The sequence below is a fragment of the Callithrix jacchus genome, chromosome 16, assembly GCF_049354715.1.
Source record: "Callithrix jacchus isolate 240 chromosome 16, calJac240_pri, whole genome shotgun sequence".
In the NCBI taxonomy this organism is placed as follows: domain Eukaryota; kingdom Metazoa; phylum Chordata; class Mammalia; order Primates; family Cebidae; genus Callithrix; species Callithrix jacchus.
In genome coordinates, this window is record NC_133517.1 from 15,844,091 (window position 1) to 15,855,201 (window position 11,111).

The following is an 11,111-nucleotide window of genomic DNA, read 5'->3' on the forward strand; positions in this document are numbered from 1 at the left end:
AATGATGAAATAAAGTTTGTAGAAGCTGTGGTTTTGCCCAAGATTAGTTTGCTGAATTTTGATTTCTTTCCTCATATGACATTTTTGTTGACTTTGAAAGAAGCTTAATGAGTAGAAGGGCTCTGAAGGCATTAAAGAATAAAAAGAATTTATCCCAGACGTTTTAAATTATATTTTAGTTGCTGGGAAAAATATAGGCCTGGACTTGAATAGTATTATAATACAAAAATATTTAAACACAAGTGTGGAGTTCATCAAAATCACAAAACACATATTACTTCCCTTAAAAGATGTCTTCTAACTGCTGGCTAGATTTTACACTAGATAGTTAATTGTAAATCAGGAATTTTTGTTGTTGTATGCTTTCAGTGGCATTCCTAGCTGATGAGAGAGTCACCAGTTATACTGTATTACTTAGAGAAAAATTCTCTACAGAAATATTTTCCTGGCTGGATACAGTGGCTCATGCTTGTAATCCCAACACTTTAGGAGGCCAAGCCAGGTAAATCGCTTGAGCCCAGGAGTTCAGTATCAGCATCGGCAACATAGCAAAACATGATCTCCACTAAAAATACAAAACATTAGCCAGATGCACACCTGTAGTCACAGCTATGTGGGAGGCTGAGGTGGGAGGATCACCGGAGCCCAGGAAGTTAAGGCTGCAGTGAGCCATGATCATGCCACTCCAGCCTGGGTGACAAGTGAGACTGTCCGCCAACAGCACACAAACGAAAGAAGTATTTTCCATTAATTTACTCATTTCTACTGATGGAACACCAAATTAATCCTAATATGGCATTTTCATATCTATTTTATTTGTGTAATTTTCCTAAGAATGTTTTTTCTAACAAAATTTCTCCATCTGGGAATAATCAATGAAGAGACAACTACAGCCTTAAAGAGCACCCCAACCATGTTGAGATATGTCTTTGGCATACATTTTTCATATAATCTCTTCATATGTGAAAGAAAAAATGGCTAATTCTATGTCTCCTGGAGAATAACATATATATATTAAATCTTTGAAATATAAAATATAGAAACGATTATTTTAATAATGCCAGTGCAATCATAGAGCTTCTTAGTACACATGGAACGTGGTGATCAGGCTGAAGTATGGATTGGAAAGCCTTTTGTGCAGGGGGTGATTCAGTGGCCCCCTTTTATGAAAGAAAGAAAATGCAGTCTTTACATTCAAGAGTTATATTCCAATATCACAGGTCACATGATGCTGAAGTCCTGTAGTCATTTTCTTAGCTCCTTCAACTTTTCCCCATTCACTGTCACTGACCCAGTTGCCATCACTCTGAAAGGATAAAAGCTCCCCAACTTTTAACACATTTTCCCTCATGCCTTCTGATTCTCCCTTTCTTAATGGTGCATGCATCCCTTATAATCTGTTTAGAGTAAGTTTTCAGTCCTTCTCAATCAGACCCAGTTCTGGGCTGGAGGATTAGATCTAAAATATGAGGGAGCAAGGACATTACACCTGATGCCAGAGAAATTAGAAGGATCCTAAGAATCTACTCTGAACAAATATATACCAAAAATTTCATAAGCTAGAAGAAGTGGATACATTCCCAGATGCTTGCTGTCTACCAAGATTGAATCATGAAGAAATAGAAAATCTGGCTGCTTACAAATCTACAGCAACTTTAGAATATCAATAGAGTGCCTTCAGCCTTTGTAGCTTTCAGTAGCATTATAAATGTGTCATTCAATTGCCTTAACCTCAGTGGGTTCTTGATATTAGGAAAATATGGGTTTCAATCAGTGTGAAGATTGATTATGAAGTAACCTTTGAACACTTTTTGAAAATTGAAGAAATGGTTAACTTATGATATAAGTATATATGAAACAGTATATAACTTTTGACAGAAAATGGAATTGCATCAAATGTTAGGTACCCTTTCAAAATTTACGTAAAGCAGCAGGCTTAATATGACGACTGAGCCAAATATTATTTTGAGGTTTTCAATATGCATGTTTACTTTCATATTGTGGAGTTTAAACAGCTAAAACCGTTTGTAGACAAGAAATGTTTCAGGTAAGAAAAGGCATTTAACACAGCTGAAATCTGACTACATGAGAAGAAAATGCTTTCACAGTTATACGTATTGAGGAAGAATTAAGAGAGCCCAACTATTCTGATTTGTAATAAAGTAGCAAGCTTCATGATTCAGTCAGGCTTATGCTCCTGTTCTACAAATCCCAGGTCACCAAGGAGCAACTCAGGTGAAAAGTTTTAGTTATGGTACAATTCTTTGTTTTGTGAGTTCTTTATGTTAGAGAGCTATCTGGGGATTTACAGATACCTCTGATTACATTCCTCCCAAATGTCAGAAGTCTGCTCTCTATGGAAACAATGAGGTAGAGCCTGAAAATGAGAAAAATGGGTTGCCTTCTGACAATTAGATGGAAACTTAACCTTACAGATGGCAGCAAAAGTATACAAAATCAACGTGTGCATGTAAGATTTGATAACAAAAAGGAGAAAAGAAAATCTTCAATGAAAACACAGAAATCTAGAATCAGATAAACAAATATTGACAATCCAGATAAATCTTTTCTAGGGAGATTATCCTACCAGTCTGATCTTTATTTTCACGACTGTGAAAACACATGTATTAGACCTAGACCAGTGTTTGTCAAAACATAGCCTGCATCCAAATCACATAGAGGGATGGCTAAAACACAGACTCTGGGTTCCACCACCAGAATCCTTAATTCTGTGGATCGGGAGTGAGGCTTGAGAATTGACATTTTCAACAATTTTCAGGTGATGTTGATTGATCCTCCCGTTCCTACAACCACACTCCAAGAACCACTGCATTAGACTAGAAGAACCTGCTGCTATGATGCATTTAAATCAAATAAGTATCTCTCAATTACTTTGTTCCTTGTTTCCAAGAACCTCAGGAATATACTATGCCTAGAAGAAAGAAAATATACTAGACAGATCAATGTAAGTCTTCACTTGGCATTTATATTTAACATTGTAAGTTGATAATGTGTTTTTCCGGGTTTATACATCAGTCTATTGTGAGCAAGGGCATATCTAGGATTTATTAGACCTGAATTTACACAGTTGTAATCTTTAAGGAAAAGAATATATTGTTTTGAATAAATGTCTTAGGTGTGAAGGTGAATCTACATCTAGAAAATAAGCCACACCAATTATAAATGGAAAAAAAGCTTATGAGTACCACGAACATCACAAAATTCAGAAGAGGAATGATCTAGCTTCTGCTTCTGTCAACTTGCTCTCCTAGCCACACACTGCCGGTGCTGGGCGTCATAGTGCACATTCGTGTGGAGATGCCTCAGGTCCTGCATTTCGATTATGAAGTCCGCTGAGTCAGTGCAGGTTGTGGTTAGAATATCACTGGAAGCTTTTCCTACTAGGACAACTAGCAATAATAACATAGAGTTGATACCAAACCACCTAAATACGATGACACTCTATCCAAACTAAATACATTCCCAACTAAGGTTTGCTTTAACACAATTCCTAAAGTGGTCCAGGGACCAATCCAATGCCACTCAATGACACTAGGGAAGTGTTATATAAATGGAAGAGACAGTGGTCTCAACCAATTGTTAGTAAGAGGCATGATCCCATGAACCCATTATTAGATTCCTTCCCATGGGCTTAGAAGGGCCCATGTTATTTAAGGACCCTGAAGCTTGAGCTTCTTTAGTCTCCCACCAAGTCTGTGGGAAGAAAGAGAAGGAATATCAGAATCTGATCAGATCTAGAATCCCAACGATTGCCAGTGGTTGAGTTTACAAGGCTGGCAATTAGAGACTGGCCAACGTGGATGCAACAAGACAAAAGCCATGCTTGAAGCCCATCGGCAGCATCACCAAGCACAACATGCCTAAATTTGTAGAAATTCTACCAGCATTTGACATTCTGTAACCGAGACATGTTCCAGATTCCCCCCCTTTTGTTCTACACCTGGCTTCTCCTCTGGATGTGGGCAAAGAAGTAATAGGAAAAGACGAGATTACACCAAGAAAGTGAAAGGCAGCTTCTCGAAGTGATCTCCGTGGCAGTGGGTAGGTCAGGAGAAGGCAAGTCATGGAGTTGGATGACCTGGGTCTGGATTTTTGCTCTTTTTTATTTTATTTTATTTATTATTATTATTATTATTATTATTATTATTATTATTATTTTGAGATGGAGTTTCACTCTTGTTACCCAGGCTGGAGTGCAATGGCGCGATCTCGGCTCACCGCAACCTCCGCCTCCTGGGTTCAGGCAATTCTCTTGCCTCAGCCTCCTGAGTAGCTGGGATTACAGGCATGCGCCACCGTGCCCAGATAATTTTTTGTATTTTTAGTAGAGACAAGGGTTTCACCATGTTGACCAGGATGGCCTCGATAATTTGACCTCGTGATCCACCCGCCTCAGCCTCCCAAAGTGTTGGGATTACAGGCGTGAGCCACCGCGCCTGGCCTGCGATTTTTGCTCTTTACTAGCTGTGAGCCTGGGCCAAGTTAACCCAGGTACAAGTAAACTCTGTACCTGAGTTTACTTAACTGTAAAACAAAAGCAGTAAGATGTCCTACTTCATAAGGTTGCCACAGGACTAAGCGAGCTAATGTGAGCAAAGCATGTACAACAGTGCCTGACATACAGTATCACTCAATAAGAGTTAGCTATTATTATTTGGAAAGTAAAAGGCATTTAAAATGTGATTTCCAAAGCAGTAGCAGAGAAGAATTTTGGACTTATTTCCACCCTCCTCTTTTAATACTAAAATTAGCATGCTTCCAAGTCCAGTTCCTGGGTAACTGCTGTTGCTATTCTAGGCCATCTGTGATCCTCAGTAGCACGTTTGGCGTTTCCAAACCACAGCTACATCCCGTCACAACTCCTAGTGATCTGTTGTCTGTTTATTTGCAGAATTGGTCATAATTTGGTCCTTTTTGTATAAATTGTCTACATTAGCTCTTAAAATTCAGCAGTTGTCTACCGGGGTGCCAGCATTTGGATGGGTGTTATAACACTACATTTTCTCTTCATTACAAGTCCTAAAAATAGGGTGCCACTGACTAACGTTTTCAGCCTTCACAGCAAGATTTGGTTTGTCAGGAAATGGTGTGGGAGTAGTTCTCATATGCACTGAAGGTGCAAAGTGCAAAACAAAAATAACTCAACAAGAGTTTAACAGCCCTTCTTTATGTACGTTATTTACAAAGGCCACAATCTGGAGTTCCAGGCAGAGCCTTGGAAAGCTTGGGAGACTCTTCTGGAAGATGAAAAACTGCCAATATAGATTACACAAAAGGGAAGATGGGATGGAAAAAGACAAGGTTTAATTTGTGATCTCTGCCCTTTTCATTAGTATTCAAGCATCAATAGAACTTTGAGTTTAGTTGAACTTGGAAGAAGTCTTCAATAATATAATGCATAAAACCATATGGAGAAACGTCTAAACTATTCTTGCTTTCATTTCTATATGTACAATTTCCCCCATCTCTCTAGTGGGTGACTACTTTTGTTTTTAGCTGTCTTATTTTCTTATATGAAACAAGACATGTTGTATTAGAGAATCTTAATTGCCTTTTCACTTTCTGTGGCTTTATAACGTTTAGTAGCAAATATTTTGCAAACATTGAGACACTTCAGAATGGTTATTTCTACCCTTCAATCGAAATTCTAAATATATTCAGGAGGCAAGAGAAAAACAGTTGTCTTTATTAATAGGATTTTAACAAAGAAAACAGCAAGCCATGATGTTTGATGCATTCTTTATTCAAGCTCTAAGAAACATCATATTCTTGATCAAACCAAAAGTCACAAATGAAAATAATTAAATGATTTTGCTGCTTTTTTTGACTACATTGCCATTAGTCATTCTATTATCAACTTAGAAGAGAACTCTAGCACATTGCATGGCATTGGGGATGAATTCTTTATTTTCATGCCAGTGAAATATTGTCACAAACACCTTGTTCAGGCAAAAGAAGATTTAGAATAGCTTTGCTTTATCACAGCTTGCAAGGTACTTTTGGAGCTAATAGAATCACACAAATGAAATAACCAAAGAGATTTTCTTCTTTGCACTTTTTGAGGTACTTTCTCATCAAAAGTTTTTCAGTTTTACAGGATGGAAAACTTTCTCTTTGTACTTAAAAATCAGAGAGAGAAAAACACACATTATTTTATTTGAAAAGCAAAGACGATGATGGATTAAAGCAGATGTAGAGTGTTTGCAGTTATATAAGACTATTAGGGACCCTGCTTGTTCTGGTTTTTGTAATTTGTCCATGTCCTACTTTATATAACTCAATCCATTGTAAGCCAAACATGAAATAAGTGAATACAGTATTCCATATTTCACTTTGTCAGCAAATTTTTAAAAAAGGGTAGAACAAACACAATAGTCATTATGGTTCTTGAATACAGAATGAAGCATTTTTCAAATCCCAGGGACCTATAAGAAAAAGAAGGTTAAAGAGATTTTTCTTTAAACAATGAGCAGATGTGTTTGTAACTGTTGATGGACAATCTTATCCATTTACTTCAATTAATAACAAGAGTGAACACATCAATACATAAGCTTGTCCTGATGCCTTGATTTTTTTCCTATTTGACAGGTAATAGTGGGGCTGGGAAAATGTCACAGCAGTTTAGTCCTGCCCCACTGGCTTTAACTAGTTCAGTGACAATGGGAATGCATCTTGCTAAGATTCCTTATGATTCATAATAATGCTGCATCTTTCGACCCTCACAGAGGGTTTAAAATCTGTAACAATTAATGGTTTAGAATCAAATCTTCTCATGGGTTATTCATGTGGGCACTAAGTAAAATCAAGTTAAAATATTTATGAACAGGATGAAAATGTGGAAACTTTCTTTAGGAACCTGTCTTTTCACATTGAGTCATAAATGAAACCAACTATGTTTGACAAAGAAAGGCCATTTCATGGCCGAGCTACTAACCCCTTCCAGTGTTCTAAAAGATCTTTTCTAAAATCTAACAGATCCTGTCAGAAAAACTCTAGTACAAGCCAATGATCTCACAAATCTTAGCATACAAGAGCAAATTATTACCCTAGGAATACTGACACTGGTACCAAAATATAATACTATCAGTATATTACTTCAGTGCCAGCTGACCCAATAAATAAATGTTTTCCTTTTAAGAGTAAAGCTTGAGTGATTATTTTCATTTTAGAAAACAGCTGCCCCTGTAGTTAACTTTCAGTCATTGCGTTGATAAGCCATGGCAAATCATGGTTAATATAACAAATACATGGAATGGGGAGGGGGAATTGGCATTTTTTAGAAGAAAATGAAGGCCATTTATACTATTCCGGTGGCAAAGGACTTAGTGCAGGAGCCAGCCTCACATGCCCCATAGAGCTGTGGCAGAACTCGGAGGACGCTCAGAGTGCATGGTCAAATAACATGTTTCTGTAGGGCAGGAGCATCATATTCAAATCTGTGTCTCCACGGCCTCTAGCACAACTCCTCTTACACATGCATTTTCTAGGAAGCAACATTCTTCTAGACCACTCCCAGCAATCCAGTTAATCAAATGTCTCTAAGACTAAATGCATGAGATGTAAGGCTGGTAGGAGGATTGGAGGACAGTCTTACTTAGCTCTCCCCAAAACTTATCTTCTCACAACTGTGCAGTGCCTGCCAAATTCTGTGTTTTCACCTCCATGAAGCCCTCCTTGAGGCCTTCCTTGATACCCCTGAGTACCCCAAAAATGAATCATCTATTCATATACAAGAGGCTCCCCTTTTTTATAACAGAGCACTGATTAGGTTAATTATTTTTTGTCTCTGCAGCCCCACTTGATGTCTACAAATACTTTTTCCTATTTATCTTTGAATCATTGGATTTTAGAAACTAGGATGTCTTTACTCCTGAGTAAATGTTTGAATTGTATTGAATTGGTGATGCCAAGCCTAAATTCTTGAAACAAACTTGTCACAGGGGAGCTAAAGTTTCTAATTTTGCTGTTAATTGGCACATAATTATTGTACATATTTATGGGGTACAGTGTGATGTCTCAATACATGTACACACCGCAGAAATCAAGTCAGAGTAGTTAGCAGATCTATCACCTCAGGCATTTATCGTCTCTTTGTGTAAAAACACTCAAACAGTCTTCTTCTAGAATATTTCTTATTTTGAAATGTACAATAAAATACGTTACAGGGAGACCGGACAAAATAGAGTTAAAACAACTGTTATAGATCAAATTGTGTCCCACCCACTACCTCTGCAATAAAAAACAAAAACAAAACTCTTAGGTTGAAGCCTTAATCCGTAGTACCTCAAAAATGTGTCTTCATTTCGTAATATAATCTTTGTAGACCAAGATCAAGTTAAAATGAGGTCCTTAGGACAGGCCCCCATCCCATATGACTTGTGTCCTTATGGGAAGGGAAAATTTGGACACAGGCACATACAGAGAGAAGATCACATAAAAACTCAGGGAGAAATGGCCATTTCCAAGCCGAAGAGAGAAGCTTAGAATTGACTATTCAACCTCAGCCTTCAGAAGGAACTCACTCTGCCAGCACCTTAATCTTAGACTTCAATCCTTCAGAATTATGAGGCAACATATTTCTGTTGTTGAAACCACGCAGTTTGTGATACTTCGTTATAGCCGCCCTTGCCAACTAATACAAGTATCCAATTTCTCTTGCCCATTAAAAAGAAAATCTAGAGAGAAAGTAGTTTGTCCTGGCATGGTGGCATTGTCAGGGAAAGTAGATAATATAAGGACTATATATGACCTCTACAGAATATTATAAAATAGAAAAGCGTGCATTCTTCACTCTATAGAAAAACATTATCTTTGTGCTGTTTCATGCTATTGCTATCTGGCACGAGCTCAGTGTTCAAATGCTTTGTGCAATATGAAAACGGATCTTCAAGTACGATGGAAAATTACATTTGCCATAATCAATCAACCTGCTCTGAAAAATAGATTATTAAAAATGCCTTCATTTGATTACCTGGGTGAAAATATAAATGGAAAATAAAAATTCTAAATGCAGTATAAGTATTGACAATGTGATGACCAGGGGTACTGTATTCATTTCTAACAATAAATTTTAAAGTTTTATTAATGCATACAATAATACAGATTTGTTATATTAACCATGATTTGCCATGGCTTATCAACGCAATGACTGAAAGTTAACTACAGGGGCAGCTATTTTCTAAAATGAAAATCGAGACAAAGAAACAGAGAGGTGTGTTTACTGAGATAACATATGAGTTGGGATGGCAGAAACAGAGTGCACAAAAATGCTTATTTTAAAATTATTCATTTAAAATACTTGATGTCATGTACCTGAGAAGGCAAGATAGGTTACGTATTAATCTTTGATGGGTTATACAGTTTTGTTTTTAAAGGTTTTAACTTGATTCCAGCCTCAACAATGTTTAAATTTGTTTTCTTTCTGACACAGCCAAGCTCCTATTCTATAAATATAAGAGTAAGAAAATATAGAGAGCTGTATCAGGGGCACAGTAGAATTCTTGGCTTTAAAATAACTCATACAAACCTGCAATAATAAACCAAAGAATCACGAGTATCTAGATTGTATTTCCCTGAAAGAAAAATGCCTTCAATGTAAGCCCCAGTCTACATTACCAACTAAAGACCCGATGTGCCAAGATGTGCTTTTCAATCATTCATTACAGTTGTTTTTTTACTGCCAGATAAGCCATCACTCAGCAAACATAAAATAGAAAAATTAAAGATTATTAAGAAAGACCTCTATGAAAGGTTGTAATAGATTCAAATGTAAAAATATTTAAATCTTTCATTCAATAAAAATTAAAATAATAAAACATGTGTAATCCAGCTTTCTGCCTTCAAAACCACATTCTCATTAATTCAGTAAATGCTTACTGGCCACTAAATGATTTTAGAATATGGTTGGTCATATGCTCTGCATGCACATGTATGCAAATATACTACATAAACTCTTATTTTATCCTGAAATGGATGCGCATTTCTATTTTCAGTTTTTCAAAGTAAATATATTTTTTCTTAAACATAAGAACTGCTCAACTACTTTTGTATATTTCATAAGTCAATCTAAATCTATTTTAATGAATAGTGAATGATTCTTATTTCTCATGACTTTATTCTAAGCAAGGGGTAAGAGAATGCAGGAAAACAGTTTGAAGAGAGTATACAGATTGCTGTTGTTAAAATTTTTCTTTAAGACCTTTCTAAATCTGCTTCAAGTAATTTTTGCTGCCTAAGTTTTCATGCCTGTAAAAGCATAATCAACCTACACTATCAGTGACAATAGATTAACGAGAGTTTTGAGGATTGAGCAGACAGTGACTTAGAGAAACAAAGACCATTAAAGTCCCTTTTCTTCTCTCCTTTTGTCATACCTACCTCTCCAGAGCACCTGAGCACTGGATCAATACAAACATGTCAGTTTTTCATTCTTAAAACTGGATGGATGGAGATATGCCACACAGCCATGTGAATTGGAGTCTCTTGCTTCAGCTATGTCCTCCATACTGCCAGGAAATCATTCTATAAGTCCTCTGTTGCTACCTCTCCTCTGCTTTTACAGGTTCTCTAAGGCTTTATCTTCTCAAAACTATCCTTTCCTCCACTGCCTTTAGTCTCGGATATTTCCTCTCCTTTCATGAGAAAAATAAAGACATGTAGGAAATAATTAAATATCTTTACCCAATGCCTATAAGTAAGTATACATCTGTATGCGTTTTTTTCCTCTCTGCTGAGGGCCCCGAAGACCAACGCACCAATATAAGGAATGAAATAGAGGATATAACTAACAATCGTTCAGTCATTGAGAAAATACTAAGAGAATATGATGAACAACTTTGCACTCATAAATTTGGGAAGTTAGAAGAAGCAGACCAAGTTCTTGAAAAGCACAACCTATAAAAACTCAGTCATGATGAAATAGACAACCTGAATAGACTTATAAGCTTTTAAAAATGAATTTATGGCTGGGCACAGTGGCTCACACCTATAATCCCAGCACTTAGGGAGGTCAAGGTGGGTGGATCACATGAAGTCAGGAGTTCAAACGAGCCTGACCAATATGGTAAAACCCTGTCTGTACTAAAAATACA